This window comes from Aegilops tauschii, chromosome 7, assembly GCF_002575655.3.
Source record: "Aegilops tauschii subsp. strangulata cultivar AL8/78 chromosome 7, Aet v6.0, whole genome shotgun sequence".
NCBI lineage: Eukaryota > Viridiplantae > Streptophyta > Magnoliopsida > Poales > Poaceae > Aegilops > Aegilops tauschii.
Genome location: NC_053041.3, coordinates 567,775,020 through 567,786,147, shown reverse-complemented (window position 1 = coordinate 567,786,147; position 11,128 = coordinate 567,775,020). Strand labels below are relative to the sequence as shown.

At 43.2% G+C, this 11,128-nt stretch overlaps 1 long non-coding RNA gene across 2 annotated transcripts; it reads right to left on the bottom strand.

The window, feature by feature from the left end:
- Nucleotides 1–240: 240 nt before the first annotated feature.
- On the bottom strand, nt 241–5,524 carry LOC141027789 (uncharacterized). 2 transcript variants are annotated; one of them, XR_012189701.1, is made up of 9 exons: nt 4,189–5,524; nt 3,937–4,060; nt 3,666–3,704; nt 3,414–3,558; nt 2,716–2,763; nt 2,449–2,634; nt 1,835–1,968; nt 927–952; nt 241–481 (listed from the first exon to the last, which is right to left on the bottom strand). It is a non-coding gene; the product is annotated as an uncharacterized lncRNA (long non-coding RNA). The 2 variants fall into 2 exon arrangements; XR_012189702.1 differs by lacking the exon at nt 2,716–2,763 and having other exon boundaries at nt 927–1,059.
- Nucleotides 5,525–11,128: the final 5,604 nt, after the last annotated feature.

Sequence of the window (11,128 nt, the reverse complement as noted above, 5' to 3'; positions counted from 1 at the left end):
CATTGGTGGACGATGACCTCCATCGGATTGACGGCCTTTTATAGCTAAACTAGCAAAATATTCTATCAACTAAGATGAAATTAAAAGATAAAATGAGCAAAGCTGCTGGAGGATTAATATACATCTCCAGTGACGAGATTAATTGTGCAAAGCAAAAAGGAGAGCAAGGTATCAACAGACTTAGCTTGATACCACATCAATTAACATGTCTGAAATTTGATCCTCAAACGGACCAATCTTGAAAATATTTTGTTGTTGAATAAATATGAATCCAAGGAATCAAACATATAAAATAATTCTAAGCAATTAAGGAATCTACAATTGACACATAATCGTGCTGCTAATAGCAAAATGACCATCTTCTTAAACAAATTTCAGAACCAAAGATATTAAATGGGGAACTTCTGGCTTCTGAGATGATGGAACTGGGTCTTCTCATACTGCTCAAGTACATCCTTACCTTCTCATTTAGACCTGAAAGCTGAAAAGAAGCAAAAAACAAAGTCAAATCTGTGGTCATTGAATTTTTTTACAATGTAAATCAAAAATATAGTCTTCCCACGACTACCTTATCAGAGAACTTGTATATATTTGAAGGTGTGTCTAGAAGAAAATTAATTAAGTCTAACTGATGGATGGTGTTTTTATCAGAAAAGTGGTTATTTCAGTCAGGAACTGATAAAAATGCATCCTATGCTCCAAATGGAAGGTAAATGCTGCATTTCGGAGGAAACGGCATTCCAAACATGTTAAGAAATATGAATATAAGCAAAATTTGGGAAATTATTAAAGATGATTTTACTGTTCTTGGAAGCAAGATAAGTTCCTTTGGATGTAGTCGAATTCATTTATTGTCCAACATTATAGTGTTACTAACATGTCTACAATGTTAACTAAAATGCTAACTAAGTGGCAACTATCTGTACCTTGTAGTTGTGTTTTCTGGAGCTCACTGATGACAAGGGAACAACACATGTGACAGAAGGAGGGGGCAGGGAGTTTAGTACATAATAAGCATTCGAAAACAGTCTTTGATGTAAATACACAAGAGATTGGAATCTGCAATGTTTAAAGATGGTAATTTCAAAAGGAGTAAGAGCTCGAAACCAGAAACATATGGAGAAAACGAGAGCTACACAGATTTTCCATGGTCAACCATTGAGAAGTTTAACGCCTGAGAGAACTGCATGCACTACATCTACAGAAGATCTCCATTGATCACGGGGAGGCACAACCAACGTACTGCTAAATGATAATATGCACTAAATAAAAGTTGGTAGAATATGATTTTGGTTTCACATCCATCTTCTGTAAAGCAGCGGCTCCTGCCATCAAATGCTGATGGGGAGACTCTGACCTGTGAATGTCCATTACTTTCTTCCTTAATAGCTACACAAAATGTGTAACAGATGAATAGGGGCAGGTTCTATAGCAAGACAAACCAAGAGGAACATGTAGCCTACAACCATGTTAGGAACCGGAGAAATATAGCTACTGAAACATATTATTATTTTCAGTCAACTTACATATATAGGGTGTAGTTTTTTCCCCACCCCATCTTTACTAAAATGAAGTCAACGGAAAATAGAAATAAGTTCAGGTCTGTGTGAATGAACACACAGCCACACACATCAGGAAGCTACCTACATACAAACCAAAAATACCAGCCGCATTTCGCTAGCTACTAAGCACCGGTACACAGGATTTATCTTATCACTGATCTAAAAATTTATGCTTCCAGTCAGTGATACTGCTCAACAGGGTCTTTGCTCGGCCCGAACCAATAAATGGAGGTGCCAAGCTAAATGGGATATAACAAAAAACAACATCATACCTCAGAATCAGTAACCAAAGACCGTTGGCTAGATGGAGATGGAGTAGCACCAATTCCCAGAAATCTACAAATCTGCTGGTTTGATCTGAAGGTATTTTCTAATTTTTAGAAGTAGAAATCGCATGAAAAGTCACCTGAAAAGGAGCAGCATAAGAACTTATAGCGAAAGCTGAAGAGATGAGAATTCTGGGCAGCAAACATGCCCGTGCATTGCAACGGGAGAAAATAAATAAGAACGGGAAGTATCGCTAGTGATTTCAGCCATCTTAACCATTGAAGAAACTTTTATAAAATGAGATAATTCTGTTTGAATCCATGTGAACCCAAAATAAAACTATCCTTATTATGGATCAGAGCAGCAGGACATATGTTCCTTTATTGAACAACAAATATCATAAGCACATTCCGATTTGGGCCAGTTCATGTGCATTTTGGTGAAAATATTAAAATGTCGAACTAATGAATAGAGGGTTAAAAATTGTTTTCAGATAAACATGGCAAACTAATGAAATTATGAATACAGTGTTATTTATCTATCATCTCTCAATTTGGAAAAAAACATCAAAAGAGGTTACAGATTGGAGACGATAGCACAACAAAATTGAAGGTCTCACCTAGTTGACAAAATGAAGGGAACAACCAAGGGTGGGCGATCCTCTTGGATTCCAGATCAATAAACACAGCGTGGTGCTTCAGTACGTTCGCCCCAACTCAAGGGAGACAGTAGATCCATTAGAAATTCATTCCTCCTTCCTGTCGCATTGTCCACCTATCTTGTTTCCTCACAACTCCACCTTCCCCTGAAGCAACAGCCAAACCCTAACACACCGAGCTCCTCTGCATCTCAGCGGGAAAGATAGAGAGATCGGATTGCATTTCACCAGCACACTTTAGAACAGGAGTTGATGGATGGCGTCCGGAGCCGAACCCTAGTAACAATTGTGTATTATTGATTGGCACAATCAGAACCAAACTAACAACCACCTTTCAGTTTCAGTAGATCTATAGATGTTGCATCCCACTTCACGTCCTAAGATGGTCTAAAAAAATTCACGTCCTAAGTGAACAGAAGCACAAAGGCTTCCATTAACAAAATAGAATTTTCATAACAAAATCTCTGCTATAAAGGATGCAACTATGACGAAGATATGCCTATGTGTTTACCTTACATCATCAGAAGTTCAGAACTGATTCTAGATTTATTTTTTATAGAGACATGCTAGATTTGATAATACAACAGTAGTACATGCCACATGATCCATTTGTGCAACGTCTGCCCTCCAAATCTTATTTAAGTGCTGGAATTAAAAGGGCAAAGTAGTGGGACATCGCCCCCCCCCCCCCCCCCCCCCCCCAAGCATTGAAATTTTTGGATATTAACAATATGACTTTAAGGGGGCAAATCCTCACTGAACAGTAAGCTCCCATGCTAATCTAATAAAAACAATTGATCAAAATATGCAGGTTTGGCCCCTATCACAAAGCTACTACCTAATGTGCCTTATTGGAATATAGTCTGCCACAATCAAATGATGAAATAAACAGCAGCAACATTGCATTAGGGAGGTTCATTGCGTACATTCCAGATGTACTCGGCGACAACCATGGTAGTCTCGATGGTGAGGGCCAGAACCTTCAACCCGGATGCTCCTCCGGACGCCCCACACCCTTGCTGACACCGACCTCGCACGGATGGCTGACTTGTCCTGCACCCTGATTTGGCACTGACAAAGATTTTACTTTTAGGAAACAAAGTTATCCATAATGTGAAAGCACTGTAATTGTGCGGCATAGCAGAAGGACATTGACTTTCTGCTTGCAGATTTATCACCTCTAGCAACGCTTGCCAAATTGCCACAACGATAGAGCCCTGCCAGATTAGTGATCTATCTTAACTCTCAAGTATTAACTTATTAAATGTACAATTCAGATGCAAGTGCAGTAGATTACTGCAGTTCAGCACTAAATGTACAACCGACAATTCAGATTTCAGAGGGCAAGCACTGTAGAATAGCATATGCGACTTCACATCGGGTCCCTGAGGTGTCGTGCAGCCACTCTGCGGATCCGACAGGCTCAGCCACGGTATGGAGCACACGTACCTCCAAATCCCGATAATCAACATCATCATGACACTCGAAGATGCCCAGGCAATTCTGAACCTGACGTCCTGACCTGATGGCTTAAGATTTTTCTGTTCTTCAATCTCTACATCCCAAATCAACTCTGGATCACCCAAAACAATAAAAACATTAGTAAGTACTAAAAGGGAAATTAATGGCCAAATTCGGATCTTTCTACATGCATCAGACATGCAAAAGTACTGATTGCACATGCATCGGATATTTGCATACTTGGACGGACTGGTTGCATCAAAGATAATTAAGCTCTCAGTGTTATTTCCTCACGCATGGTGTTGCAATATTGCTTCTGGCGTCCAGCTCGTCTTCCCATCGTCCTCCACATATGCTAGTTAAACCAAAACGGTGGAGATAAGACAGCAAGGAAGAGGGTCAGTGTTGTACCTCATTGCAATTGAAATAAATCTAATTCGAAATTGTTAGTAACCACGAATTGCTCCAAACTGCATCAAATAAGAAAATTAAATTACTCATATACAGAATTATTAATATTGGTCATGCAGTCAGCTGAACAGAGAATAGCATGTTGTACACGCAAGATAACAAAACTAACACTAAGTAATTGCAATGATCAGAAGCAAGAACTGCACACTTAATTTAAAGAAAAAACCTCAAAATCCTAGCATTGCCGGAAGATCTCAATACACGTTCATAGGAGCAGTGGCGGAGCTTGGCCCAGAAATCTGGGAGGGCCGGCTGTAGGAAATTACTCTAGGGGCTGTGTTTCATTGGCCAAAAATACGTATATACTGCAGGAAAATCGTATGGGCTAGGCGGGCCATGGCGAATTTGGGCTTGCCGTAGCTCCGCCACTGCATAGGAGAGCTCTAGCTACTTCCTTCTCTTTTGTGGGAAGAGAGCTGTCTATTCTCTTAACTACAATATTCAGCATTTAACTATTTCATAAGCATCAAAAGAAACTGAAGTTTGTAACCAAACATGTACATATTCTTCCGTTCTGTATTGCCCAAAAAATTTATGGACTAAAATGCACGTGAGCAAACGTACAACTATCTTTGAGTTCCTTGCAGATTGTAAAAGAAAACAGAGACATAACATTAAGGATCCCGCTCGGCATCCCGCAGCTCCTGAAGCTCCTGAAGATTTCCTCTTCCGCCTCGGCATCCCGCTCCTCGACGGCGATGAGGGCACGGAGGTCGTCGATCTGGGCGGCGAAGCGACGGAGTTCCATCTGGACCTCGGCCTTCTCCTTGTACAGGCGCCACATCATGGCCATGGCCTTGCTGGCGGCGCTGGCCGCGGCGAGGCGCTCCTCCTCCATCTCGCCCCACAGCGCCCGCGTCTCCTCCTCCGCCTCCACCCTCGCCGCCCCTCTTCCTCCCCGCCCCTCTTCTCCCCGCCCGGCATCCACATCACGGAGCGCCCCCGCCCCTCTCCTCTTCTTCCCGCATCTGCTCGGGATGCGTGCGACGAGTTTTCTGCCCAACACTGTAACGATTAGAGATAATTATAAAAAATTCAGTTTGTGAGCCATAGCATCTACGGATGATTTACTCTCTGGTCGTACTGTTTGGACAAGAAAAACATCGTACGCAAAGCAGTTTCGTTTTTCTTTTAACTCGCCCGTACCGGTTCACTTATTATTTGGATTGCGGGTTGAATACCTAAAACTATAGGGGCTTTTTTTGCAAAAATGACGACGACGTCCGACCCAGAAGTGACCGCTGGTTTATCTACATCTAGATCTACACTACTATTAAAAGAGCAAACATAACTCCCTCTAAAGCCACATAACAAATCATACACGGGATAACCAGGACCCTCCGATCAAATTAACTTAAACACATCCTACTTTCCATATTACGCGAATAGTCTGCCGTTTGAATTAACGTCTCGGATCGAATGTTCTGCCAAGCAGACGTTGTTGTCTGTCAATCGTCTGCGCTCCGCATCCCTCAAGCCTCGATTCACGCGGCCCACCATGATCTGCGGAACGCAATTAGTCTGGATCTCCCTCCCACGATCCCCGGAAACAACGCACCTCTCCTCACGGCCCCGTGGCCTGTAGGTTCTCCGCCGCCGCCCCACGCGACACAGGCCATCTCTCCCCTGTTTCCCTCTTCTCCATCCCACACGACAAGCGCGCGGCAGAAGGCGACCACCATATCTCTCTTCTCCCTTGCCCCGTTACGCCTCACCCACCGCCGCTTCCTCTCCCCGCCCCCCGGCACGGCCTCACGCTTCCAGTCTCTCGCCTCGAAGGAGGCGGATGCCTCAATCGTCTCCGGGGCCGGTGGGGCGCGGGGAGCGAGCTGCTCTCGGTGCTCGACCCGGCGCTCACCGTCGAGGATCACTACTGCCGCGAGCGCGCCCAGGAGCAGCGGAAGGGCATGGAGGCGGAGGGGTCCGGCATAGAGGGGATCTCGGTGGGCGGGCACGAGGCATGCGTCACTGCGCCGTCCCCATACTGCGGCAGTGGTCTATTCAGCAACGATCTGTACACTGCCTGACATTTTTCTTTGAGCAGCTTCAGTATTATCTTCATCTAATTGCTTGTCAAGTTGCTAATTGGAGCCTTCAGATTCTTAGTCACATTGTAGGTCAGTAAATCTGATTGTGTGACACCTTTGAGTGTTCATCTGAAAGTTAATTCTAGATCTCGCTAGAGAATGATCCTGATACATGGAAACAATCTGATATATTCATTGTGCGATTACTTAGACCGGGCACCGGGCCTGCACCTTGCTTCAGTAAGTAATCCACAAATTGTGTTTTTTCCCGGGTTGGTTCAGCAATGATACTGATACATGCAAACATATCTGATTTATTCCTGTATAGCTCAGTGCCTGCTGTTAATTATGTTTTTTTTCCATCCTCAGGATCCACAAATTGTCAAGCGCACATGGTACAACCATCAAGTTCTGGGATATTAGCTGGTAATTGAACTATCGAACTTGGCAATGTTCGCATAATGGTTTCCATCACGTATCTGATTCTGTTTCCATCATCTATTCAGTCTATGACACTGTATCCAAAAGAGTTGGTACCCACGAGTTCATTTTCCTACTTTGTACATTGCTGGAAGCCTAGAACCTTTAAAATATATATATATATATTATGTAGGAAATCATTTGCATCAGCACCTGCCGCCAAGATAAAAAATGTTAGCCTTCCGAAAGGCAAAATTCTGCACATTTTCACCTTGTTTATAAGTGGAACGGTTTGTTATTTATTTAACTGTAATTCCAAACATTTAAGTACTGCATGATATGTTCATGCTACTCAAACTCCATTGTATTAATCAAAATACGTTTAGATCTAATTTGTTGTTTGCTTGATGCTCTTTTTATGGTGAATTTTACAATTTTGGTGCTGGTGCAATGATTCTTTTTCTTGGAAAGACCGGCATCTTCAATCTTTTTTGATTGGGACTCGCGACTTGAAGCATGAATTACTAATTTCATTTCTATATATTAGCAATTGAACTTGTCCCCTTGTATGAAACTTTTCCCATGCAGGCTTAGTGCAGGCAGTCTTTTAACAAAGGATGGATGCGAGTAGTGATATGCTGAATACCATGGATCTATGTTCACTGAAGATAAGTTCTCTTCCTGAAACTTACAAGCACAAACTTCCTTAGTCAACTCAAAGCTAAGCACGGTTATAAACAAGATGCTTTAATATAATCAATACTGCTTGAATTTATATCAGTTTCCAACACTATCCGAGTCTTTGAGCCATTCTCTAAAAATAAAAATAAACACCTTGAGTGCTTTCTTACCAGTGCCTCCGATCAAGTTTGGTTTTTTTATAACCTTATTATAATCCAGTATTTAATATGCCATCTAATGATCCAAGGTCTTTACAGGGAAAACAATGGCAGTTTTAATGCAAGTTCACTGAACAACTACCATATCTTTATGTAGCATTTGATTGCTTGGATGAAGTTGGATGGCAGATCCCCATCCAGCTTTTAAAAGTTGGTGTAGGTGTTGCAGCTTTTTCAGTGCAGTATACACTGGCAACTGGGAGCACACTTGAATTACATGGTTTCTCCATTCAGCCCGCTTGCTTGTTGTTAATGTCCATCTTTTTTGAGCTATCGTGCTGAAACTTTAATCTATTGTGCAGAATACATTTCTTCAGAGAACCCGTTGTTGTGTGCAGAATATATTTCTTCAGAGAATGTGTTATTGTGCAGAAACTACAATGAAGTTGTCGGTGGAGAAGATCCGATGAACCCAACTACATCGGGTTGGTTCAAAGGGAGTGGTACTTTTTTCCTGATCTGCATGTTATCTCAATGTATTTCTGTTCATAAACACGTTTTGATACTTCGAAGGCATGTCATAATTATAAATAATAAGGTACTATGGGTTTTCTGCATCTTCAGGTCCGATCAGGTCCTTCCAACGGTCTATTGTCGGTCGAAGGTCACGTTCATCTCTGGCAAATTCCACCGCAGCCTCGGTCGTACGTGTGCTTCGATCTATTTTCGTATTGTTTTCTTGGGTGTTTGGCAAATGCTTCACATACTAAGCTAAACATGCACAACTATGTAAGATAGTTTCACCTGTCTCTTATGTCCTTGCAGTTTGACATCCATTGCCAATTTGTATTGTTTCTAAACTAAAATGATTCCCTCTTGTTCACTGATTATCTATGAACTGAAATCATGCCCCGCTCCTGTACTACATTGGTCTTTCATATGCTGGTTGTTCACACATGGCATTAGCTTGTCCATTTCTACTTTATTTGTCCAGTTCACTGGAAATGGAAATACCGCCGGAACCTTTTATGCTTACCTATTAAGCTTACCTGCAATGTCCACTCCTATTGTTCTCTGACCTGTCAAACAATAAGAGATGGTGCAGCTAGCTGCTGAAAAGGAGATGACTGTGGTCCTCTTGACAACGAAGATGAAGACGCGGTAGACCAAGCCTTATGTGTTCTCCACTTGCATGCACAACGAGTTCCGCAAGATGGCCAATGTTGTCAAGAACCAGGTCACTGGAAGCTACTACATGCCTGACTTGACCAAACCCGCTCTTGCAAGACTTTCAATTTACTGCAACCTCCGAGTTTCCAAATACGGTGTCAAGAAAAAGAAGAAAAAAAGTCCATTTTACTACCGTGAACAAAGTTGGTGGTTCACATTACCCCTGATCTATTTTTCTGCTCTTTTCACCCCCTAAACAATCCCAAACCGGACAAAAGACCCCCATGGGTGGTTTGTCTCAACTTCCAGCTGATGTGGCGCTGGTCAATGGTGGTTTGACCTACGGGTGGGGCCATGAGGATTAACTTAATTGAAACAGGAAATTAGCCCATGGTTAATTAGGCAATGGGACCCGCTTGGCAGTGACTTGGGGGTGGATTAACTAAGTGCTAATGGTAGGTTTAGCTGGTGGCTAGCCGGAGCACGACGAAGCTAAGGGCACGAACGGCGGGGAGGTGCTGCAGCAGCTGGCGATGGAGCAGCACTGGGCGTAAAATGGGTGGTGGTGGCCCAGTTCTTGGGCATCATCGTCCCTCTCCTTGTGCAGGAGGTAGCGAGACAGCGAGGCAGGCGGTGCGGGGAGGCATGGGGCGGCCAGATCCAGGGATGGCAGCCCCATTAGGTCTGGTTCTGGTCTGTCTGGAGCCTAGCATTGGTGTGAAGACGACACGACGGTGAGCTTGTGGCGGCGGCGGCTCAACCCCCAGGCATGGTCGTCCCTGTCTTCGCGCGGGAGGTAGCAGGGCAGCGGCGCTGCAGCGATGCAGGTGCAGGGGGAGCCCGAGGGGGCGACCAGATCCGGGGGTAGCGGCCCCATATGGTCTGGTTCCGGTCGGATGCGGAGTTCGGCGACGGTGTGAAGACGGCCCGCCGGCGAGCTTGTGGCGACGGTTGACCTATACGTGAGCCGGGAGAAGAGAGAAGGGAGAGGAAAGAGATGGGAGAAAGGAGAAGCAGGGCGGCAGCTTGGAACTCTGGCGGTCGCCGGCATCATCTAGAGGCGGCAGGGTCGGGCGTGGTGCTCGGGATGGAGGCAGCTATGAGGGGAGGCTCGGGAGGAGCTCCTCTGTCTCAACCCAGCCTGATGAGGGAGACTCACCCGCAGGTCAAAACCGGCCATTGACCATTGCCACGTCAGCAACCAGTGAAGTAAAACCACCCAGGGACTGATTTTTTTCCGGTATGAGATTGTTCAGGGGGTAAAGGGAACAGAAATAAAGATCAGGGGGTTATGTGAACCACCAATTTTCTTCAGTGTAGTAAAATGGACTTTTTTGAAAAAGAACATCCATACGAATAGCGTTGAGAGGCAATGAGCTTTTTTTTGTGCATGAGTTGGTTTGTGTTTCCATTCTTCTAGATTTGTTCTAAGAGAATGGAGTCGAATATAATGAATGATGTGCTCAGCAGACAGGCACAAGTTTTGCCAATAGGTTCAACATTTGTACCCCATGACTATGTGTTCCAGAACTGATTTGGACATTCCCCCTTTTCTTTGGAGATGAAGGGATCATTTGTACTCCCTCTGTGCCATGCCTGCGTGCATGATTACTCAGTATAGTCATGTTCATTTTTGTTATGTTTCTAAACATGTATATCATTTATGTGTGTGAACTGGTGGTGTCCTTTAGAAATACTTATTGTTGTGCATCGATTTCTTCATGGTTATGCCTTCTATTTTTGAAAAAAATCATAATACCAATGTATAATTATATTCACATGACTTGTTAATCACAATAAGATAATATGTCTATACCACTTGTCAATCATTGTTGGCAAGGATTAGAAAATTATTTGGTCAAGAAAAATAGAAAATCATGATATACTTCTTTGAAATTTTCCCTTTAAAATTGCCGGTTTACTCATGATTGATGACAAATATGTTCACTCATTTTTAGTCCAAGCGACATTTTTTGTATCACAACATTGTTAAACGTCTATATTGCCTCTCTTGTGTTAGCACACTATATTTTTGTTCATTATTTTCTAGAACGAATGATGATAATTTTTCACATGATAATACGTGCGTTGCACATGCACACTTACTAGTTAGTTATAAAATAGGTAAAGATAAAGATTGTAGCCATCCACATAAAAGAGTGATGTGGGAGGAAGACGGGGAGAAGAAGGAATCAGGTGGGTTTTCTCTTGATCGAGATGGAAGTGTTGTCCTTTTATAGCATGAGATGAAAA